General features: G+C 41.0%; 1 long non-coding RNA gene across 3 annotated transcripts in view; it reads left to right on the top strand.

Annotated features, from left to right (window-relative positions):
* Nucleotides 1-25,539, top strand: part of LOC102168194 — a 96,146-nt gene extending 70,607 nt beyond the window's left edge. For all 3 annotated transcript variants that reach the window (XR_308603.3, XR_002339875.1, XR_002339876.1), the window contains exons 3-4: nucleotides 20,490-20,597; nucleotides 25,175-25,539. This is a non-coding gene — a long non-coding RNA (uncharacterized LOC102168194). The remainder of the gene's footprint in view (nucleotides 1-20,489; nucleotides 20,598-25,174) is intronic.

Genomic DNA, 25,769 nt, shown 5'->3' with positions numbered 1-25,769 from the left:
ATTTTTTCTGTGTTTTAAAATAGCTCAGAATTAATAGCGAAGAACAAAAAGAAAGAAAAAGAATGAAAGATAAGCCAGCACTTTTTTTTTTAACTCAGTGAATTTTATTACATTTATAGTTGTACAGCAATCATCACAGCCAACACTGGTCTTAGAATGAGAAGTAAATAGAAATCACAGCTCTGCTGTTTTCCCAAAGAAACCCTGAGGAAATAGCCAAGCTATCTCAGGCATCTTTCCTCAGCTATAAAACAGGCTGACAATTCTTAGTCCAAGTCAGTGTTTTTCACTTTTGTCATTCTGTGATGCCTCAACAATTCTGCTGAAATTCCCTTATTGTCTGTGCTATTTTTGGGGGGGCTCAGCCCACAACTTATAACCATCTTTGAAGCATCCTGTACTCTTCCCATCGCACTTTGGAAAACATTGGTCTATTATTATAAGGCACTTTGTGAGTGGACTGAGGCTCCATATGTAAAAGCCCCCAATCATGTGAGCCCCTATTATGCATTCAGGAAATACAGTAAATGTATGTTGGAGCCTAATGTAAATAGTTTATGTCATAAATTACTTCTTATAATTTAAAAATGCATAAATTCAGAGTTAGCACCACATACTGGGTCAGCTCAATCTACAATTTTTTTTTTTTTGGTCTTTTTGTCTTTCTAGGGCCACACCCATGGCATACGGAGGTTCCCAGGCTAGGGGTCAAATCAGAGCTATAGCTGCCAGCCTACACCACAGCCACAGCAATGTCAGATCTGAGCTGCATCTGTGACCTACACCACAGCTCATGACAACACCGGATACTTAACCCGCCGAGCGAGGCCACGTCCTCATGGATAACAATCAGGTTCACTAACCACTGAGCCATGATGGGAACTCCTTGATCTACAAATATTTTAAGAGTTTACTCTATGCAAGATATCAGACTAGGAGATTTGGGGCATGGAGAGAAGACCTAGCTATGGACACTAGTCCCACAGTTTAGAGAGAGATGCATGTGAAGAAAATATACCAGTATGCACAAGAGACAATCAGAAATTCATTTCAACACTTTGAGAGAGAGAATACTATACCCACATACCTGATTCACTCCTGAATAAATGGTAGGAATAATGGCTTGATAGTGACCTAATTATTATTCTTACCTTTCACTGTTTGAGTGCTTACTTTCTCCTAGGCATCATGAGAAGTGATTTTCAAATATTACTCACTGGAGTTCCCATTGTGGCTCAGCAGTAATGAACCTGAGTAGTACCACAGGGACGAGGGTTCAATCCCTGGCCTTGCTCAGTGGGTTCAGGATCCGACATTGCTGTGAGCTGTGGTGTGGCAGACATAGCACAAATAAAGGAGGCAAATATAACTCAGATGCTCCCACATCCTTTGGCTTTTTGTGGGCCTGTTTTCTTTAATATTAAGATAAAATGCCTGGAGCCTGCATCCCACATAATGTGCAGAATCTGACACATTCCACAGTATTTGGAAGAGCTTTTTTTTTAAGTTGAAGTGCAATAGATTTACAGTGTTGTTTTAGTTTCAGGTGTACATACAGCAGGGTGATTCACTTATACATGTATATATCCATTCTTTTTCAGATTTTTACAAGATATTGAATGTAGTTCCCTGTGCTATATGATAGGTCCTTATTGTATATCTATTTTGTAGGTAGTAGTTTGTATATATTAATCCCCAAATCCTAATTTGGTTTTCCCCATCTTTCCTTTTAGTTACTATAAGATTGTTTTCTATGTCTGTGAATCTGTTTCTGTTTTATAAGTAAATTCATTCGTATCATTTTTTTAGATTCCACATACAAGTGCTGTCATGTGATATTTGTCTTCCTGTCTGACTTCCTTCACTTAGTCTGATAATCTTGAGGTCCTTTCATGTTGCTGCAAATGGCAATATTTCATTTTGGTTTTATGGCTGAGTAATATTCCATTGCGTGTGTTTACATAACACATCTTCTTTATCCATTCATCTGTCAGTAGACACTTAGGTTGCTTCTGTGTCTTAGCTATTATAAATAGTACTGCTATGAACATTTGTGTGCATGTATCTTTTCAAATTAGAGTTTTTGCCTTTCCATATATATGCCCAGGTAGGATTGCTGGATCATATGGTAACTCTATTTTTAGTGTTTTAAGGAACCTCCATACTATTCTCCATAGTGGCTGCACCAATTTACATTTCCTTCAACAGTGTGGGAGGGTTCCCTTTTCTTGGTGGGGGGGCTTTCTGAGTGTGTCTCAATGGCGTAAGCGTGAGTGATGAGTGTTAGTTTCCTGCCTCCTTCCCCCAGATCCCGGATCCTGGATTGAGTCTCAAGCACACACCTCCTAGCCATCCACTTGTATGCTGATCCTCTTTCTGTCCTCTTCATCTGACTTATGAAATTCCTCCTGTCTTCATCCCTTAAAACATCACTTCCACATATGCATTGTAGCCATGAACTTTTCTGAAAGTTAGAAAAATAAAGGGCACTAAGTGCAAAACAGAATAGAAAACAACCTAAGATTAAATATTTTACATCTAACCCTTTCTCTTCCCTCCAAAACCCTCTTCCATTTATCCCTCCTTCTCTCCAAATTTCAGGCTCCTTGACCTTATGCTGTCTGTCTTTCCTGGACTGAATGTAGATATCTGGTTTTAAATACTTTACTCAGAAGAGAAAATCAGCTTTTTTGAATTCAGTCCTTTTCCATTATCTAGACTTGCGGGGCAAAGGGTGAGAAATGTAGGTTTGCCTTTCAGATCCATAGACACATCAAGATATTTTCTAAACAAAAGAGTAAGTCTCTCTTTAAGAAATATTCTTCTGCCTTGACCAATGACTTGAATGGAAGTCATCTTTTAAAATGTCATTCCTGCTCTGCCTCACTTCACATGCATCTAAATGCATTTACAACTTCCCACTTTACAAATGAAGAAACTGAAACTTAAGGAGATTAAGGTACCTCTTCTACCTAGTTTGTAAGTGACAAAGCTGAAATCTAGCCGTGTATCTACTGATTCTAAAGCCTTATCCTCTTGAGTACCCCATTTATACACTTCTGGTTCAGAAAGCATGGGCTACACATATTCAAGAAATGTAAGATACTGGCAGAAAGCAGATGAAGGGATATTCCAGTTGGAAGGAGAGATATATTAGTGAGAATTAGTCCGGACATGATGGTATAAAGATTCAAACCAAGGAGTGGCAGTGGGTAAAGAGTTTTGACCATTTGATGGGGACAAAGAAAGAATTTTAAAAAGGCTTAACATTTTCTTGTCTGAGTAACAGACATTATTTATTTATTCAACTAATGGGTATTGATGTGTCAGTCATGGTGTATGTCAGTATTGCACCAGGTGTCGAATTACAGTAGCAGGAATAGGAAAGTCAGGGATGAGGAGATGAGGCATCTACAGTGAGACATGAGGAGGATGCTGTGCGGACACACATCCTGGTAGGATGTCCAGCAGGCAGTGGGAAATACCAAACTCCCTTTGGTCTGAAAGATCTAGGCCCTCAGAGAACACCAGGTGGCAGCACTGACGTGGAGTTCAGCTGAAGCAGGACCAACTAACATCTATGAAGTCTTGTGTTTTGCATCTGAAACAGATTTAAACAATGCATCTTTTTTCTTAGGAGAGTGCTTTTAAGATATCCACAAATAAAGTTAACTTATTCAATGCCTTTTTAAACATTGATGAACAACTTTTCCATTTGGGAAGCTGGGAGTTGTTTTAGTAGAAGGATATGTGTTTTAATATCATTTAGCTTTTACATAGTATAATTTACCAAAAAATCCAGGGGAAATGTGCACATGATTAGGGAAATATTCTTCCAGCTGGATCAATATTCTCAATGTTATTAAATTGTCCGTTACCATGTTCACAGTTTATAAGCTAACAGTCACCCTATTAGCTATTGGCAGGGATTAAAATACTGTGAGAACCTTCAGGTTACAATATTGCTAAATGAGGTGGATGTTTTGTTACATAATTAGCACATTATACTCTGTTTCTAGATTTAGCATAATTCTTCTACCCATGCTTTCTACCCACCCCACCTTCCCTGAAATGAATACCTCCTTTGGTCTCAGGTTGTTTTATCTTTTCTTACAATTAGTTGTCTTATCTTTTCACTTCATGTCTCCTTACAACACAGCAGTGCACTATTATTGGGAAACGAACCAGTATGAGAGCTCAACACAGAGCCAGCACGAGGAAGACTGGCTCAGAGCAGAAATAGTACCCTCATTCCTCCAAGTACAGGGGTTTAGAGATGCTTTAGAAAGATGCAGTTGGTAATTAACACCAGGCTCACACTGTGGCTGTGATGGTTTGTGAGTCCCTGATTTGTATCTTGCCATATAGAGTTATTCTTAGTTCTTTAGTGGGTGCTAAATAGTTCATTCCAACTGTGAATTTAGTTCTTTTCAATGAATCCATTTTTGGTCCTTCTGCAGTTCTAAATTACTGAAACTCCTCAGGGATTGATCCAGCAAATTTTTAAAAAATTAGAAGCTTCTGTTGTGAACAATCTACCTATCAAAACAAGTGTCTGCTGCTGGGATCTGGTGGAACTCAAGAAGGTAGAAAAAGAGCTATAACAACTGGGAAAACCTGGTAGAGAAAAGGGGAGGAGGTACTGAAACATAATCCAGAGAAAAACATCATACCCGTATAGAGAGATATTCTGTAGAACAACTCTCAATATCACGAGAGACAAAGAAAATCTGGGAGTTCCCGTCGTGGTGCAGTGGTTAACGAATCCAACTAAGAACCATGAGGTTGCGGGTTCGGTCCCTGCCCTTGCTCAGTGGGTTAACGATCCGGCTCCGGCGTTGCCGTGAGCTATGGTGTAGGTTGCAGACGCGGCTCGGATCCTGCGTGCTCTGGCGTAGGCCAGAGGCTACAGCTCCGATTCGACCCCTAGCCTGGGAACCTCCATATGCCACGGGAGCAGCCCAAAAAATAGCAAAAAAGACAAAAAAAAAAAAAGAAAGAAAATCTGAAAAATGGTTCCCAATTAAAGGGATATGACAAGTAGATATGATCTTTTAACCTGGACTGAATCCGTCACTAGGAAATAAAGGAAATTTTTGGAATAGATGACCAAATTAAAAAAATAAATAAAATATATGTGACCATTCTGGAAAAAAAAATATGGGCTCTATATATTGTGCCAAAGCTCTATGTCCCGAATTTGATCACTATACTGTGATAATGTAAAAGAATATCCTTGTTCTTAGGAGATAGAGGCAGAAGGCTTTAAGGGGAAAGGGGCATGATGAATGCAACTTATTATAAGAAGGTTTGGGAAAAAAATAGAAAGGAATGAAAAACCAAATATAAAATGTTAACAAATATTGAATCTGGGTGAAGTTTATTCTAAAACTTTTCCAGACATTGCAATTATTTAAAATTTTATAGTAATAATGATAACAGTAATAATAATTCAGAGAAACTGGACCTTCACACCAGCTATATATTTTTTTGCTTCAAACCCGACTAGACACCTCTGTCTCATCACCTATGGTAGCAACAGAAATAAAAATGCCAGGGTTTAAGGTAAATATAAAAAAAGTTTTAACTTGTTTACATATCTACTTATTTCCTCATATGTTATTCAAAGATTTTTTTTTTCCCCACATGAATGGTGTCAGTAGACACAAAACCCTTGTTTTCCGAATCCTTGAGAGTGAGTCCCAGCCTTACAGCCCATCATGACAGAACACTTAGGCTTGCATTTCCTGCAAACAGGGACATCCTCCTATAGAACCAAAGACAACCACCAAAATCAGGAGATTGGCCTCAGTACATAACTGCCCCTCAGACGCCCATCTCGCTAATTGTCCCAGTAGTGTCCTTTATAGCCAATGGATCCCTTTCAGAACCACACAGTGGTCTCTTCATTCTCCTTCACTCTGGAACTAATTCTCAGACTTCCTTGATGGTCTTGACCTTGGCACTTTTGAAGAGGATAAGTTACCTTGTAAAATGCCCCTCATTTGAGGACTGTATGTTGCTTCCTCATGATTAGGTTCAAGTTCTGCGTCTTTGGCGAGAACATCTCAGATGTGATGCTGTGGTCTCTATGTGACAGCACTTGGTCAGTGGTACATCGTTTCAGGTTGTCCCATTAATGGTGACACTCACTTTGGTCACTTGACTGAGGTGTTATCTGCCAGACCTCCACAATGCAAAGTGACTCTTTTTCTCTTTGTAATTAATAAGTATTTTGTGCAAAGATACTTTGAGAATAAATGTTTCATTCTTCATGAAATTTACTTATTCATTTATTTATAGCAATACAACTCAGAGTTTTTTATTTTACAGGTTAATTATTTATTTTGAAGCACAAATTGTCCAAGACGTGGACGGTGGGAGCCCTATCAAGCTGACCCTGTGACCTTTTGACATGTTGCCACCATTCTTTGAGCACTTTCTTAGTTTTGGACACACACAAAAAAAATCTGTCTCATCTTGAACTTTCCCTGCCCCGGCCTTGTCCAGTTCTCCAAGGAGTCTGGTTCCTTTTTGTGGAGAGTGATGCTGAGAAAACCACATCTGAGTACTGGGTGTTTAGCTCACTGTTATCGGGGCATCACTTCACCCCAATCCTATCAGTGAACAGCCAGGCATTATATGGCTGTCTCTGTGTCTATTTAAATCTGCTTGTATTTCTTTCTTTTCCTTTTCTTTTCTTTCTTTTTTTTTTTTTTTTTTTTTTTTTTTTTTTTTTTTTTTTGCTTTTTGGGGTTTCATATGCAGCATGCAGAAGTTCCCAGGTTAGGGGTCAAATTGGAGCTACCAGCTGCTGGCCTACACCACAGCCACAGCAGCTCAGATTCTGACTTTCGTCTGCAAACTACACCACAGCTCACAGCAACACTGGATCCTTCACCCACTGAGCAGGGCCAGGGATTGAACCCTCATCCTCATGGATATTAGTTGGGTTCACAACTGCTGAGCCACAATGGGAACGCCCTACTATATTTCTTCATCTACTTCTCCATATATTTTTTTAATTTTTTTGTTTGTTTTTTGTCTTTTCTCTGGCCACACCCACATCATATGGAGGTTCTCAGGGCTAGGGGTGCAACTGGAGCTGTAGCCGCCAGCCTACACCACAGCCACAGCAATGACAGATCCAAGCCGAGTCTGCAACCTACACCACAGCTCAGGGCAACGCCGGATCCTTAACCCACTGGAGCAAGGCCAGGGATTGAACCTGCAACCTCATGGTTCCTAGTCAGGTTTGTTAACCTCTGAACTCCTACTTCTCCATATATTGAAAATCCAGCTGTTCACACTGATACTGTCAATTCCAGTTCAACAGCACCTGGCTTGTTGAGTGTTCTCCCTTCTGTGATGGTGAGAAGTATGTCTCCCGTTACCTTGAATATATTCACTTATTTTTGGACCCATTTCCCCATGTGTAAACAATCTCTGATTGCTATCATAACCCTCTCCTCCATGTGGAAGCTTTTTTCACCACACTTGGGTGCCAACACCCCAAGGTCCATGCTGGAAGCTCCTCTCCTGATGTTCTTAGGGCTCTGACACCCCAGGCTGCCCCATCCCCCACACAGATACCCTTTTTTACCCAGTTTGTCTCTGACACCCCATGCCGGGCCATACCCCTCCAAAGATGTCCTTTGCACCATAATCACATTTTAATGCCCACTGAAGACAGAATCTCACAGGGATGCCCTGCTCTCCCTACCAGTGGGTGGGCAGTCATTCTTCTTCTAGCAGACTTGTTCATTTGTGACCTTGCTTCTTAAAATCAGTAAAAACGAGAGGGGAAAATGAAATGTACATGGAGTAAACGCCACTGCTGAAAACACAGCATTGTGTTTATGGGCTTAAATGAGGCAGGCTTGAAATGAAGTATTTCCTTATCAAGATAATAACCCATTAATCTTGAAATTCTCTGAATTCAACTCATAGGACATTCACCCAAGTAGCAGAGACTTGGCAAACAGCCTGGGATAGAGAAGTCAAAGTAGCAGGATCTACTCTACCTTCCCATGCCCTCCCCCACTAGATGATGGAATGATTTCTGGGCTCCCCAGATGACATCAAGAATTCAGAGAATGTGGAGTTCCCATCGTGGCGCAGTGGTTAATGAATCCGACTAGGAACCATGAGGTTGTGGGTTCGGTCCCTGCCCTTGCTCAGTGGGTTAACGATCCGGCGTTGCCGTGAGCTGTGGTGTAGGTTGCAGATGCGGCTCGGATCCCGTGTTGCTGTGGCTCTGGCGTGGGCCGGTGGCTACAGCTCCGATTGGACCCCTAGCCTGGGAACCTCCATATGCTGCGGGAGCGGCCCAAGAAATAGCAACAACAACAAAAGACAAAAAGACAAAAAGACAAAAAAAAAAAAAAAAAAAAAAGAATTCAGAGAATGTGCCTCAAAGCCTGCCTCATTTTAATGAAGTCATCTGTTGATTCTGTTTTTGTTATTAAATAAGTGGTCAGATCTGCTCTTCCACTGAATGGCCCAGTATTTACTTGAACTGTTAAGCTCCCAAGATCGCCTGGCACAGCGATGACGGGAGCCACATCTGTCTCTGCTCTGTCCCCACACTTTTAGTCAGCATTTATGATGCCATTTGCATGGTTGTTCTTTTCTGACCTCCACTTTGGGCTATTGATCGACATTTAAACTTCCAGCTATTTGACAAAGGCAGCACGGTTTCCAAGAGAGAAGGGTTGTCTTAAGAGCCAAGCTGATACAATTTGAAATCTGTTTAGGTGAAGCTAAGTTTCCCCATCTAGAGAATTGCATTAGAAGTTTTACCTATTCTGCTATATTTCTGGGACGATATGAGATAGCATGTCATGGGGGAAATCAGTTAACAATTGTGTATGTACTTTTTCACTTCTGACTTTCCTATTCTTCCTAGGACACTCAAGGTACTCCTCCTGCTGGGGAGGGAGGGAGATTGAGATGTTCTATAAAAGGAACGCAAAATAAAACTAAGGACAACAAAATGACAGATAATGTTCAGTTTCTTTCACTTAAACTCTGGTGTAGTCTAAACGAAGTAAAATGCTTGGTGTTAAAAATAATTAGAGGAGTTCCCATTGTGGCACAGTGGTTGATGAATCCGACTGGGAACCATGGGTTTGCAGGTTCAATCCCTGGCCTTGCTCGGTGGGTTGAGGATCTGGCATTGCTGTGAGCTGTGGTATGGGTCATGGACGCAGCTCGGATCCTGCATTGCTGTGGCTCTGGTGTAGGCCAGTGGCTGAAGCTCCGATTGGACCCCTAGCCTGGGAACCTCCATGTGCCGTGGGAGCAGCTCAAGAAAAAACGCAAAAAGACGAAAAAATAAAAAATAAAAAATAAAAAAAATTTTGAAATGTAGCAAAACAAGGGCTTTTGAGGCAAGGCTTTTGCCACAAGAAAGCATTAGCAAAATTTCTTTGTCTTTCTCTTCAGCTTAGAGTTTGATGAAGGGGCAGACAGAAGAGGAGGGGGGAAACCTTCCCCCACCCCTGCCCTGAAGATGGTTATGTAAAGGACGTGGGGAGTTGAGAAACAGGGAGGGAGAGAGAAAAGAGTGAGATGGCTAGATAGATGTCTCCTGATTCTTCCCTCTAAAATGTGTTATAAACTGAGTGCATGGACTCTTGTTGCTTGTGTGGGTCACATACCAGACAGGGAATAGTCTATCCAAATAAACGTAGAGGTGCAACATGGTCAGGTGGAGAAAAATGGCTTGAAATGTAGCTTCCCAAGCTATTCTCCCATCCCATGAGATAAGAACACTGTGTTGGGGTGCTGGCGGACCTGCTAGGATAAAGCAGGTCGACCCACACAGAGGGTAAGAGACAAGACTCAGGAATCAGCAGGCAGTGGAAGATGAGGACAAACTGAACCTGCCTGTGAGAGCAGACTGGTGCTGCCAGGAAGCGTTTCCTCAAACACAGAACCATGAGTTCCTCGGCCCAGACAGTAGGTTTGGAAGCATTTGATCAAGTGACATCACTCCAGAAGCTAGCAGATGTTGCCAGGTCACACTCCAAATTCAACACAAGACCAGAGTACCCCTCTGCCCCCAAACTCAAGAAATCGTGCAGCCTCCCCTCACTACTACCTTCTCCTAAGAAGCATCATCTTAGGAGAAGGCAGATGTTTTCTTCCAAAGGAGACACTTGTTATTATTATTACTATTTTTTTGGTCTTTTGTCTTTTTAGAGATGCACCCTTGGCATATGGAAGTTCCCAGGCTTGAGGTTGAATCGGAGCTACAGCTCCTGGCCTGCACCACAGCCACGGCAACACAGGATCCAATTTGCATCTTTGACCTAAACCATAGCTCAGGGAAGAGCCGGATCCTTAATACGATGAGCAAGGTCAGTGATTGAACCCGCATCCTCATGGATCCTAGACAGGTTCATTAACCACTGAGCCATGGTGGGAACGCCAAGAAAATACTTTTAATCCAAAAAGGATTGTGTCATTTTTTTAGGTTGGACGACTTAAATTACATTAGAGATTTGTTTTGTTTCATTCCCCCCACAAGGGTGGAGAAAGGAGAAAGTTTATGCAGGGTCTTATCACAGGTCACAGACTCAGACTGTTTCAGTGCACACATTTCTTGTTCCTATGATGCTTCTCTACTCAATCCCCATGACCTTTTTTTTTTTTTTTTTTGTCTTTTTGTTGTTGTTGTTGTTATTGTTGCTATTTCTTGGGCCGCTCCCGCGGCATATGGAGGTTCCCAGGCTAGGGGTCCAATCGGAGCTGTAGCCACCGGCCTACGCCAGAGCCACAGCAACTCGGGATCCGAGCCGCGTCTGCAACCTACACCACAGCTCACGGCAACGCCGGATCGTTAACCCACTGAGCAAGGGCAGGGACCGAACCCGCAACCTCATGGTTCTTAGTCGGATTCGTTAACCACTGCGCCACGACGGGAACTCCTTTTTTTTTTTTTTTTTTTTTTTTTTTTTTAAACCAAAATAAGCAGCTAAGAAACTGAAAACAGGGCCCAAACACTGCCAAGTTGTGTTTCAAGAGTGGTTATTAACATCCCGTCTGGGAGTTCCCGTCGTGGCGCAGTGGTTAGCGAATCCGACTAGGAACCATGAGGTTGTGGGTTCGGTCCCTGCCCTTGCTCAGTGGGTTAACGATCCGGCGTTGCCGTGAGCTGTGGTGTAGGTTGCAGACGCGGCTCGGATCCCGCGTTGCTGTGGCTCTGGTGTAGGCCGGTGGCTACAGCTCCGATTCGACCCCTAGTCTGGGAACCTCCATATGCCCAGGGGAGCATCAAAAAAAAAAAAAAAATCCTGTTTGTTTGGAGCTTCCTCTGCCAGCAGCAAGAATGTGCCACCCAAGGCCAAGGATGGGAGATGAGGGGAGAACAACGGGTTCCAGGTCCTTCTTTGTTGATGATACCCATCCATAAGCCTCCTTTCCATTTTTTAAGGGCATGAAGTTAAGAGTGTTGAATTTCATGGGAACAAGAGAAAGTACTAGGAAGTTCTGCATAAGACAATCTAAGGCAATGTTCTGCACCTCTGCCCCTGGTGTGTCCACATCAGCACCTCATCTCCACAACCTCCAGAAGATGGCAACAGGGAAGAGCCTGTAAACCACATCTGAGCGGAAACCATGTCTGAGAGGCCTATGCTCAACTGGATTCTTAGGCCTGGGACCAAAGAAAGACAAAACAAAACAAAGTAAAACATGAGAGGAAAGTGTCCAGGCCTAAATGTTTACTGTGTACCCCCTGGCACCTTATCCTACAATATCGTGATTCAGCTTGTGAAGTTACCCTGCAAAACAATGCCTTTAAACGTAATTTGAATTTAATTTTGAATGAAACTGATGAGAAGTGTATATGTTTTCTTTACCAACAAGGCCAAATTGCCCACTAGTGTGAGCTGTGTTTTTCCCCAAGCTTTGCAGGTGCTGAAGTCTGTGTAAAAAGAGCCCTAATTCTGAAGGGAAAATTGGAATTTTCCTACTGGCAGCTCCCTTTTTGGTTAATTAGATGGTATTAAGAAGAAAAAGGTTGGCCATGTTATCTAGAAGAAAGTATTATTAGAGATGGCGTTATATCCTAAAAACATTTAATACCCTGTGTTCTGGTCTCTAATGTGCCATCTGGAGCAGCTACTTGGGGAAAATTACAGCAAATTGATAGGAATATAAAAAATTGCCTCACTTAAATTATTAAGGAAGATAAAATTCTCTTGATGAAAAATAGCATTTCAAGTGTTATTTGTGAATCAGGATTTGACAGATGACAAATATAGATGACGAAGAGTCATAAGAGTTTGTCTCTTGTTAGAATCATCACATCTGTACTATTAGAAGGCAAGTAACGTCTCAAAGACCATTGCCCTTCTTGTAAAAGAGAGATAACTTTTTCATAAAACATTCAGCTAAAAAGTCTTTTGAGATAAAGAATTAAAAACGATCAACTCCACAAGTCTCATACTTCTTTTTTTGTAATCTTCTGGCTTATACAGATTAATTAATCATTGTGTTTATGGAGTCCCAGATAAATACACTTTCATTATAGTAACCTTGTTTCAAAAAACTTCATGTTCTCTACCAATTAGATTAGAATGAGAGGAAAGATAGAAATGGTGAATACACCTGCTTACTTACTTCTTGCCAGATGCTACAAAAGGCCTGGCAGATAATGAAGACAAATTACTGGTCTCACAAAGATCATTTCAGCTCCATCTTGGACCACTGGGCAGTCCACACCAGCAGAATAATTTTGAACCACAAAGGACAGCACTAGGTAACTTCATGGTTAACACTCTCCATTTCTCCTTTAATGCATCATTTCCTAGTTGAGAAAAAGCATTCACCATGCTGAAACCCAGAACTTGCTTAAAAAATAGGAACAGTTCTAACCTCAGACTCATAATTTGAATGTATAGTTTTGCAGCTGTACCTAGTTACCTTTTGAAAGTCGGTTCTCTTATGAATAAATAAATAGGGTTTGGAATGTTTGATTGTTAAGAAAACAATAATATAAGAACAAAGCATTTGTTAAACCACTTTATTTAGGTATGATTGGCATGCAAAAGTACATACATATTTAATGTATACAACTTTATGAGTTTGAAAATAAGTATACACCTGTGAAGCCATCCCCATAATCTGTGTCATAAGTATACCTATTACCTCCCAAAGTTTTCTCCCACTCTCTTTACTTATTATTTTTTTGTGTGTTATAAGAACATTTAACATGACATCTAACCTATTAGTTTATTTATATATAGTACAGTATATAGTACAGTATTTTTAACTATAGATTCTATGCTGTACAGTAGATCTCTAAGATGTATTCATCTTATGTAATTAAAACTTTGTATCTTTTTACTAATATCTACCCCTTTCCACCTTTCCCCATTCCTGGTGCCCAGCAACTACCACTCTACCCTCTGCTCCTTTGAGTTCAGCTACTTTAGATTCATGTAAGACCAAAAATCTTTTAAAGTTAATGATCATGTGATAGTAAATTGGAAAAAAAATCCAGATAAAATGAGAAATAAAGATCATTATAAATCCAATATATTTTGTTACAATATTAACAACATATTTTGGTCATTGGGTATAACTCCACAGCCTGCCCCTAACAGGGATAGAGGCTTAACTGTGCTAAAATATGTGATTGAAACAGAAAATAAGTTGTGCACATTCTGCCCAAAACAAAACTTTCTGAAGGTAAATGTGTTTCACCCACATTTAAAAAAAAAAAAAATGTGGATGAGGAGTTCCCCTCATGGCTCAGTGGTTAACGAACCCGACTAGTATCCATGAGGATGTAGGTTTGATCCCTGGCTTCACTCAGTGAGTTAAGGATCCAGTGTTGCCTTGGCCTGTGGTGTGGGTCGCAGCCACAGCTCAGATCCCGAGTTGCTGTGGTATCGGCTGGAAGCTACAGCTCCAATTTGACCCCTAACCTGGGAACCTCCATATGCTGTGGGTGTGGCCCTAAAAAGACAAAAAGACAAAAAAAAAATGTAGATGAAACTATTATCTGGACCTGTAAGGAATGCCTATGAGAATGAAGGCCATGTACTTTGACTTTTCTGCATCATGTTTAGGAACTGAACCCATCTAAGAGGGAAAAATTCATACCTTGTTAATTCCTAGTATGGGAAGGTGGTAACTAGGCAGCTCCAAGCTGGATTCAGTAAGGCCACTGACCCTGTTTCACTAACATACCTGCTGGATTACCTCAATCACATGCGTGGTCCAGCTCTCCCCACTTCCACCTCTGGGCACTCATTCACTGACCCCTATGTGACAAGTGTGACCCCACAGCCCAAAGCACTCCCTAGTTACACAAAGAGGGTCCTTTTTAGGGCATAAGATCCTACTTCAAGTAAAAATGTACTTTGATATCTTCAAAGATTAAATGCTCTTTTATCACCGTCTGACTTCAAAGTCCTAAGCCACCGAAGAATTTCCACTGACCTGGTCTTAACATTCTTTTCCAGGATGTAGACAGCACCTCTCACACTATCCCACACTTCTGCACAGCTGGAATACTATGGGGGGTTGTTTGTTTTGCTTAATACCCCCACATTTTTTGGTTTTATTTGCAAAATTTTCTTTCTCTGAAGTTTTGACTATTTATATCCCACCCACCCTTCTTCCAAGCTGCATTTAAAAGACATTTCCTCTGTGAAAGCTTCTGTGAATTTCCATCAACCCCTGGCTAGATGTAATCTCTCCTTCCCCTCTGCATTCTGATACCAGTTAGTTAGTATCTTTTATAGAGAGACTTTATCACATTCTAGTTCATGTTTGTTATTTCTCTGCAACTCTCATCTTCTCTAACAGTAATGGTAAGAATAATAGCACCTACTGTTGTTTTGAGGGTTTCCTGTGTTACAAGTCCTGTGCAGGCTAGAGCTTTATTCTTTGCAGTGGTTCTATAAAGCAAGCATGATTATTCATATCTTACAAATGAGCAAACGGAGGCTTAGAGGGCTTAAAGCAGTGTGGTCCAAGATCACAAGGCTAGCCAGTGGTGACACTGGGATTCAACAAGACCGCAGTCCAGTTCCAGTCCGTTCTTTTAGTCACTGCCTTAGTACTAGATCCAGAAGTTCCTTAAGGGGGAGATGGAGGAAACTCACATTTACCGAATATCTTAAGTATACCTGGCACTGGAGCAGAAACTTGCATGTATCATTTATCCATGAGTTACATGGTATAATCCACATTTTGCACTTGAGAAAACCAAAGTTCACTACAAATATATTTTTGAAAGGCAGTAAGTGGATAAAATATCTGTAATGTATATAGCCAATGCAAGATTGAAAGCCAAAATGTACAGACATATCCTATAAGTCAACAAGGAAAAATAAATAACTACCCCACAGGAAAATGAGCAAAAAATATTAACAGGTATTTAGCAAAGAATAAACCAGAATGACCAAAAACATACAAAGTGATGATCAGCCTTATATAAAATTTTCATTTTTATGTGTATTTTCTAGGGAAACTGTCTGCAAGATGAATGCAGGTGTGTTTATCCCAGTACAGTTTGGGGAATGGTATTGTAATACAGTGGAATATTTTATTGAGTTAAAAAGAATAATCTAGATGTCTCAAAAAGGGGTAAAGTTTGATCATGTAATATCACATAAAAATTAAGTTGCAAGAGTATACTTATGTAAAATTTAAAACACAAAAGCATCAAATATTATATATGGAAATATGTATAAAAAACTATGTGGAATATATGTAGTAAAACAGTATGAAGACATGTTAAAGTCAATTTGTTAGGTCTCATAAGCATTGTGAAATTTCTCTCTGAAATGGCTCTACCAGTTGTAATTTCCATTTCCAGTAGAAGAAACTTCCTATTACTCTAACATTTTGGATTGTAAGGCATTTTAATTTTTGTTGATTTGAAGAGTGTAAAATGGCATTTCATTGTTTAAGTTTGCATTTCCCTGCATTCTAGTAAAGCTGACCGTCATTTTACAAGGTTGCCTCTGGGAAAGAGATAGAGGAGTGAGATCAGAGCTGTATTAGATTTTGTTTCTTTGTTGTTTTTACGTCTCTGAATAGCAATAACCACTAACTTAATAGCTTAAACTAACACCCGTTTACATCTTACAGTTTCTGTAGGTTAGAAGTCCAGGCAAGGCTTCACTGGGTCCTCTGAGTAGAGTCTCACAAGGCTGAAATCAATGTGTCAACCAGGCTGTGTTCTCATTAAGAAGCTCAACTAGAAAAGAATCTGCTTCCAAGCTCCCTCTGCTTGTTGGCAGAGTTTATTTCCCTACAGCTGTAGAATTCATTGCAACCTGTTTTTTCAAAGCCAGTAATTAGGCGAGAGGCTCTCTGTCATTACAAGTCGCTGATCCCCAGACTCCCTTTTAAGGAGCCTCTTGATCAGCTTAAGCCCAAACAGAATAATCTCCCTTCTATTTAAACTTAAAATCAACTGATTAGGGCTTTTAATCACATCTACCAAAATCCCTTAACCTTTGACATATAATGTAACCTAATCCAGGGAGAGGCATCTCATCATTTTGCCTCATTCTTTTCATTAGAAACAAGTCACCAGTTCTGGGGAGGGGACTATACAGGAGTGTGGGTCATTGCGTATGTCCCCACAGCCTGTCCCTAACAGGACTAGAGGCTTAACTTTGTCTAAAATATGTTATTTTTCCAAAAAGTGATATCTAAATTTTAACATTTGTTCAATCTTGATGTTGCTCACACAGATTTCCATTGTATTGTTTCTGAACTTTTCTTTATCATTGAAATAATTCAAAATGTAAGCAGCAAATTTTTTTTTTTTTTTACTTAATAAGTAAGCTCACCAGCAAAGCACAGTTCATTAGACCAATAGAAATAGATGAGAAGGGTGAAGAAAGAGGTCAAGCTTGAAGACATTGCTGTGTCTGAACACCTGATTCTGAGAACCAAAAGCAGTGTCTTGATTGCCTTCATGGATCCTATGTCTGATATTCTCACCCAATCAATAAAATGCATCTGTGTCATGTTTTTTTTTTAATGAAGCAGGAGAAGAGCTCCTTTGGTTCTTAACTGCTAATGTTAGTAACTGGACAGCATTTGGCTTATTCTGAGTTACCATCTAGAACCACTGCAAATCCAAGAAAACCAGGACCTAAGATCATCAAACACATTTGGGGGTCACATTCCTACAGAGGAAAATTTAACCTCATCTCTAGTAACTTGTTGACAAGGTGACATAAATTTATGCTATCTGGCAAAAACTTCTAGTCAATGTGGCTTAAGTCCATGGCCCATACTCTAAAAATGCATTTACTGTACTAGGAGTTAGCAAAGCATTAACAAGTTTCAACAAGATCTCAACAGACTGGAGGTTTGAATTATACAAACATATTTGAATGCCAAGAGAAAACACTGAAGAGTGGTTTACACAACTCAAAGAATAGAGGGTCTGAATAAATTTTTAAGTGGGGGAGGAGAAACCAGTCCTTTTCTAGAAATTAAAGGAGTGGTGACGGTATTAATACCTGAGTTTACATTTTCAAGCTGCCTCTTCCTTGACCCTTAGTTATTTTTAATTGCTTTGCCATTTTATTTGCATTTAGTTTATTTATTTATTTTTATTTTATTTTAATTTTTTTAGGGCTGCACCTGTGGCATATGGAAGTTCCCAAGCTAGGGGTCTAATCAGAGCTGCAGCTGCAGCCTATGCCACAGCCACAGCAACACTGGTTCCAAGCCACATCTGTGTCCTACGCTGCAGCACATGATGTTGGCAACACCATGTCCTTAACCCACTGAGCAAGGCCAGGGATCGATCCCCCATCCTCATGGATACTAGTTTAATTTGTATCTGAGCCACAATAAGAACTGCCTATCTGCATTTACTTTAAATTGTTTCATTTTGTTTGTTTTACTTCTTTGAAAGAAAAAAAAAATCCAGTGAAAACAGATGGAAAAATTGGAAGGCCCTTCTGGAAAATACTTACTGCAGCCTTCTCTCAGCTGCATCCTTATGGAGATTGAAGGGACAAAAGTCCTCCATCTCTAGGCATAAATGGAGCCTAGAAAAAACATCACACCATGTGGGCCTCACTGTATGAGTTATGTTTCACTTGAATAAGGGACTGTCTTGATTGGGAGAAAAGGTTGCAACAGGGCACCTCCTGGCAGGGAAAGGACTGTATAAAGGAAGATGCAGTCTGACCTTCCTAAGCTTAGTGCCAGTTAGAGGGTTTGTGCCTTGACTGTGTATCTATGCATTCCAGGTCCTTTGCTCTGTGAGACACAGGTTCTTCATCTTGTCCTGCTGGCAGCTCTGCGGTATCATTATACTAACCCTGCTACAGTAGTTTTTATACACACACACACACACACACACACACACACATATTCTGTTAATAAATTACTCAGAATTTAGCCATGTAAAACCACAAACCTCTATTACCACACATAGCTTCTAAGGCTCAGGAATCCAGAAGCTGCTGACTTAGGTCGTTCTGGCTAAGAACCTCTCAGGAGGCTCTATTCAAGGTGTTGGTCAGTGCTGAGGTCAACTGAAGGCTTGATGGGGCTGGATGACCTGAATTCAGGGTGGCTGCCTCCCGTGGCTTTCGGCAGAAGGCCTCAGTTCTTGGTTAGGTGAACTGTTCTATAATCTGCATGAGCGTCTTCATTTCATGGCAGCTGTCTTTTCCCAGAGGGAGAAATCTGAGAGACAAAGCAAGGCAAAACCCCAATGTCTTTGATAACCTACCTCAGAAATTACATGGCATCACTTCTGCAGTATTTTCTTGGTCCCTCGGGCCGGTCCGGATAGGCTGGGGAGGAGATCACACAGGTATAACTGTCAGCAGGCAGGCCACCATGACACCTGGAATAGTGGACCATTGACGCTTGCTTTAATATTTCTCTCTGCCTGTTTCAAGTGACCCCTTTTCCCAAACATTAAAGATTGTATTCTCTTTTGGAATTAAGAGAAATCTGAAAATGTATAAATGTTAATGCTGGACTTTATGGGTTTCCTCTCCAGAGGTAGATTCAATTTAAAAGAGAAGTTTTTTTGGGGGGCAGTGCGATGAAAATATTCTGTAATTATATAATGGTGATGGTTATACAAAGTTGTGGATATACTAAAAGCTGTTGAATTGTATACTTTAAAAATGCTCACAATGTTATGTGAGTTTTAGCTCAAAAAAATTTTTTTAAGAGTGAGCCTGGAGTTCCTGTTGTGGCGCAGTGGTTAACGAATCCGACTAGGAACCACGGGGTTGCGGGTTTGGTCCCTGGCCTCGCTCAGTGGGTTAAGGATCCAGCATTGCCATGAGCTGTGGTGTAGGTTGCAGACGCGGCTCGGATCCCACGTTGCTGTGGCTCTGGCGTAGGCCAGTGACTACAGCTCCGATTCGACCCCTAGCCTGGGAACCTCCATATGCTGCAGGAGCAGCCCAAAGAAATGGCAAAAAGACAAAAAAAAAAAGAGTGAGCCAGAATAGCGTTGATATCAAGTTTGCTGATTCAGAAAGATTTATGATTGCTTTTAGCTCTTTGTATTCTGTTTGTTCTCTTAACTCATAACAGAGCATGATTAATCCAGAGGCTCTCAGATCCTGGGAAAATTGATTTATGGTGCTAATAATAGTCATGGTAGGTTGGGGTACTGCTGCAGTGTTACAGCAGTTTATTCAGAGTGCCATTAACATACATTCCTGTGATCCAGCTCACATGATCTTTCTGTTAGGAAATACAAATAGCCTATTTTGTATTGACCTAATAAATGTTATCAGTAGATGTGTGTGTTCTTTGAGCAGTTGTCTCAAGATCACTTTCGTTGGAGCATTTTTTGCTTGATTTGTGATTTCACTTGGCAATTGTTTTCCATTATGTTGCGCCGCGTTGTCAGTTACTTGGAGAGGTTTTTTTTTTTTTTTTTTTTTTTTTTTTTTTTTTTTTTGTGCTTGATACCATTTGTGGCTATGAGAACTGAGTCTGCCAAAGCTCTTTGCTTTATTGTCATCATGCACGCACCATCAGTAATCAGAAAGACAAAGCCAATATCACCTGGCCCTGATGGTCTGCTGCATGCCAGACATCACATATACTATTAACCAACTGTTACTATTAACCAGCTGTCCTGAATAACTATTAGTTATTGCTAGTCTTGAGCCTCAGATTGGTTACATGACTTCTCCAGAGGTCATACCACCAGTTAAAAATTTATTACTAGAAACAAGATGCTTAGACATGGATCTATCTGCTTTGGAGCAACTCAATGAATTTTAATCCAATTCAAATGAAATTACTGACATTGAATTCAGCTGACTGGGTATGTCCACAGATTTTGTGTTGGCTGGAACTCTCACTTCCCGTTTACCAAATTCTCCTGTACCTGACCCTCATCATTCTGTGATTCAGAGGAAGATGTGTGGGACAAGGGAGTGAGTGAGCATGTGAGACATGTCCTGATTATCTTTTCTCCTCTCCCTGTTTCTTCCATTGCTCTCTCTTAGCAAGTCCGGAGCAGAGTTGCCGGGACAAGATCAAAGCATGACACTGCTTATACCTGTTGGTCAAGTTATGTGGTTAGCAGACCATCTGCTTAATCCTCTTGGGGCCTGGTGAGTATTTCTGGTCTCCTGGAGGCCTCTTTCAGATTCCGTTTTTCAGGTTTGGGGTGGTGACATAAAATAAGCAGGCATTATCTCTCAAGATCAGAAGGATCAATCCTGCGATAAAATGCTTTAGTTATTCCTCTTCTGCAGTGATATCTTTTATCAACTGGAATCATAAAATATCTCGTGTATAAGCAGAAACTGAGCACCACTTGTTTCATAATCATTAAATGGTCTTGCCTTGGAAAGAGTCAGGAAAATGCATTCAAAGGGCTCAGTGATGCCCAGCTATACTGACAAAAGGAATCTGGGTGTCAAATGGAGAGAGACAAAGAGAACTTCAAAATGTCTGGCTAACTGCAGTGATACTTGCTGCTTACATTTGCATAGAGATGGCTACAAAAACATAGAGGGTCAGAGAACTCTGGTCTTTCTGGAAAGTGAAGAAGGGAACATCCAGAAGACAGAAGTCTTGTACCTAGGCACCTTCTGATATTCCCAAGAGTCCACTGAATGCTGAATCTGCTCTTTCATAACTTCTGCAGATGAAAAATCCTGGGTTCACCTGAGCCATGTCACAGAAATTTCATTGCATATTTCTGCATCAAAACCAGGACTGAAGGGTAAAGAAGAAAGATAAGAAATCATATATATTTTATGGCCATCATGATAAACAAGTTTCTTCTTTAAGAGCCTGGATATAAAGACTGAGTGTCTTCACAAAGTTCAGGGAGGATGTTTGAAATGCTCTTGTATGCCAAAAGCCCAACATTTTTATTGGTAGCATAGACTTTTGGCAAAGGATGATATTTTTATTTTTTAATTTTTTTATTGTTTTGTCTTTTTTGCCTTTTTAGGGCCGCACTTGCAGCATATGGAGGTTCCCAGGCTAGGGGTCTAATTGGAGCTGTTGCTGCTAGCCTATGCCACAGCCACAGCAATGCCAGCAGATCCGAGCCGTGTCTGCAACCTACACCACAGCTCATGGCAATGCCAGATCCTTAACCCACTGAGTGGGGTCAGGGATGGACCCACAAACTCATGCTTCCTAGTCGATTTGTTTCTGCTACGCCATGACAGGAACTCCAAGGATGATATTTTTAATAACCAGTCAAGTAAAGTACATTGATATGTAAATTTTAAAATTTAAAAACATATCTTCATATAGTCTTAGAAAAATTTAAAAATTTGGTTATTTTATAAATGGCCATACTACCCAAAGCAATCTACAGATTTAATGCAATCCCTATCAAATTACCCATGACATTTTTCACAGAACTAGAACAAACAATCCAAACATTTATATGGAACAACAAAAGACCCAGAATCGCCAAACAATCCTGAGAAACAAAAACCAAGCAGGAGGCATAACTCTCCCAGACTTCAAGAAATACTACAAAGCCACAGTCATCAAAACAGTGTGGTACTGGTATCAAAACAGACAGACAGACCAATGGAACAGAATAGAGAACCCGGAAATAAACCCTGACACCTATGGTCAATTAATCTTTGACAAAGGTAGCAAGAACATAAAATGGGAAAAAGAAAGTCTATTCAGCAAGCATTGCTGGGAATCCTGGACAGCTGCATGCAAAGCAATGAAACTAGAACACACCCGCACACCATGCACAAAAAGAAACTCAAAATGGCTGAAAGACTTAAATATATGACAGGACACCATCAAACTCCTAGAAGAAAACATAGGCAAAACACTCTTTGACATCAACATCATGAATATTTTCTCACGTCAGCCTCCCAAGCAATAGAAATTAGAGCAAAAATAAACCCATGGGACCTCATCAAACTGAAAAGCTTTTGCACAACAAAGGAAACCCAAAAGAAAACAAAAAGACAACTTACAGAATGGGAGAAAATAGTTTCAAATGATGCAACCGACAAGGGCTTAATCTCTAGAATATATAAACAATTTATACAACCCAACAGCAAAAAAGCCAATCAAGCAATGGAAAAATGGGCAAAAGACCTGAATAGACATTTCTCCAAAGAAGATATACAGATGGCCAGCAAACACATGAAAAAATGCTCAACATCGCTGATTATAAGAGAAATGAAAATCAAAACTACCATGAGATACCACCTCCACCAGTCAGAATGGCCATCATTAATACATCCACAAATAACAAATGTTGGAGGGGTTGTGGAGAAAAGGGAACCCTCTTGCACTGTTGGTGGGAATGTCAACTGGTACAGCCACTATGGAGAACAGTTTGGAGATACCTTAGAAATCTATCCATAGAACTTCCATATGACCCCACAGTCCCACTCTTGGGCATCTATCCGGACAAAGCTCTACTTAAAAGAGACACGCGCACCCGCATGTTCATTGCAGCGCTATTCACAATAGCCAGGACATGGAAACAACCCAAATGTCCATCGACAGATGATTGGATTCGGAAGAGGTGGTATATATACACAATGGAATACTACTCAGCCATAAAAAAGAACGACATAATGCCATTTGCAGCAACATGGATGGAACTAGAGAATCTCATCCTGAGTGGAATGAGCCAGAGAGACAAAGACAAATACCATATGATATCACTTATAACTGGAATCTAATACCCAGCACAAATGAACATCTCAGAAAAGAAAATCATGGACTTGGAGAAGAGACTTGTGGTTGCCTGATGGGAGGGGGAGGGAGTGGGAGGGATCGGGAGCTTGGGCTTATCAGACACAACTTAGAATAGATTTATAAGGAGATCCTGCTGAATAGCATTGAGAACTTTGTCTAGATACTCATGTTGCAACAGAACAAAGGGTGGGGAAAAAAAATGTAATTGTAATGTATACATGTAAGGATAACCTGACCCCCTTGCTGTACAGTGGGAAAATAAAAAAATAAAAAATAAATTTAAAAAATTAAAAAATAAATAAATAAAAATAAAAATTTGGTTATTTTATAAAACCACTTGCCAGGTGATTAAATTGTGGTATAATTCCTCAAATCATTCTAATAATTTCCAAACCATTTGTTGATTTTTTTAAACTTGTTTATATGGGAGTTCTTGTTGTGGCTCAGTGGGTTACAGACCCAACATTGTCTCTATGATGATGTGAGTTCAGTCCCTGGCCACACTCAGTGAGTTATGGATCCGGTGTTGCTGCAAGCTGTGACATATGTTCCAGATGTGGTTCAGATCCGGTGTGGCTGTGGCTGTGGTGTAGGCCTTAGCTGCAGATCTGATTTGACCCCTATCCTGGGAACTTCCATATGCCTTAGGTGTGGCCATGTATGAGTTCTGATTTGACGTAGGTTCATTCCACATCCATTTAATGTTTGATAAGGCTGTCACTAACCACATGATGGCCATGTGTGAGTCCTGATTTGACATAGGTTCACTCCATATCAAACTTCTTCATAACTTCCCCATTAAATTGATCATGACAAAATGATCTATGATCCCATGACCTGCCCGAGGGTTTCTGACTCTCACATCTCCCCAGTGCTTTCTGGGCTTCACTCCATTCTTGCCATGCCGCCAACCCCTTATTATCCAGGAGAAGACTGTTGGGCTGGTTGCCTGACCTGGAATAAGTAAAGTAGAAGATGAGCAGAGAGAAAGAGGAGGTGAGGTGGAGGAGGTAGGCCAGGAGCCTCTTTTGTGTGCCTCTACCTCCAGGGCAGTGGGAAATGGCAACTGCAGGGCATGTGAGAGTCCACCAATGGTCAGTGCAGCCCATGCAGGTCTGAGCTTAGCTACTGAGCAGTATACAACCAAACAGAGCGGGGAGAAAATAGGGAGGAGGGGAATTCCTGTTGTGGAACCATGAGGATGTGGGTTCAATCCCTGGTCTCACTCAGTGGGTGAAGGATCCAGTGTTGCTGTGAACTGTGGTGTAGGCTGCAGGAGCAGCTCATATCTGGCATTGCTGCGACTATGGCCTAGGCCTGCAGCTACAGCTCTGATTCAGCCCCTTAGCCTGGGAACTTCCACATGCTGCAGACGCGGCCCTGAAAGAAGGAAAGAAAGAAAGAAAGAACAAGAAGGAAGGAAAAGAAAAAAAGAAGGAGGGAAAATATTGCAAATGGAAGTTACTACCAGGCTGGGCAAGTGCTTTGGGACTAGCCAGAGACAGGAGGGCTCTGCTTAGAAAGGAGGGAGCCAGAGGACATGCAGGGGGGGGACAACGGCTCCTCTGGCTGGCAGCTCACCATTGGTGACTAGCCAGAGGGAAGCTCATATGGTTATTCATGGATGTGCTTACCCTTTGGCTGTTCAAAGAGTAGCATGTCTGTCCCTACCATCCTTTTCACAGTGCTCAGGAGTGGCCACCCCCATATATGGATAAGGAGAAGGTGCCAAACAAACGGTTCTAAGCCCTTTGAGGGGCTATGCAGTGTGGTATTGGAAACCAAACTAACACCTGCTATGCCCAGGCAGGCATTGTTTGGGAAGAGCTTCTCCAGAAAGATCTATTTCAGTTTTGTTACATGGCCATCTTCTCCCATGTGTGAAAATGAATAAAGGAAAATCTCATTCAAAGTGGAGTCAGGAAGCACTGAAGGGGAGCTCTCAAGTATGTACCACATGTTACAGCTTATTTATGTACTCCAACAGGAAGAGGAAAGATTTTCTCCATGCCAAGCAACAACCCAGCCAATGAGAAACCACCTGCAACTCAGCCAATGAGAATTCACCAAAACATGAAACTCTCTCATTTTTCTCCAGTGGACTTTTATTCAAAAAGCTCCTACCAACTCCCTCCTCTCTTCTATAAAAGAACATTTCTCCCCTTTATTCTCCAGACTTGCCTATGGTTCTCCATTGTTTGTGTGTCCCAAATTGCAATTCTGCTAAATTCCTGAATAAACTCTATTTTGATCCCTCTCTCAAGTTGAGAAATTGCTGATTCTAAAACTTTATGACATTTAGAGAACCCAGGATGGGGTTCCCATCATGGTGCAGCAAAAACGAATCCAGCTAGTATCCATGAGTTCACAGGTTTGATCCCGGGCCTTGCTCAGTGGGTTAAGAATCCAGCATTGCTGTGAGTTTTGGTGTAGGTCACAGAGGCGGCTGGGATCTGGCATTGCTGTGGCTGTGGTGTAGGCCAGCAGCTGTAGCTCTGATTCGATCCCTAGCCTAGGAACTTCCATATGCCACTGGTGTGGCCCTAAATAGACAACAGACACAAATACATAAATAAATGAAG

This window comes from Sus scrofa, chromosome 17 (assembly GCF_000003025.6).
Source record: "Sus scrofa isolate TJ Tabasco breed Duroc chromosome 17, Sscrofa11.1, whole genome shotgun sequence".
Lineage (NCBI taxonomy): Eukaryota > Metazoa > Chordata > Mammalia > Artiodactyla > Suidae > Sus > Sus scrofa.
The sequence above is the reverse complement of the archived record's forward strand: the minus strand, read 5'-3'. Positions and strand labels throughout refer to the sequence as shown.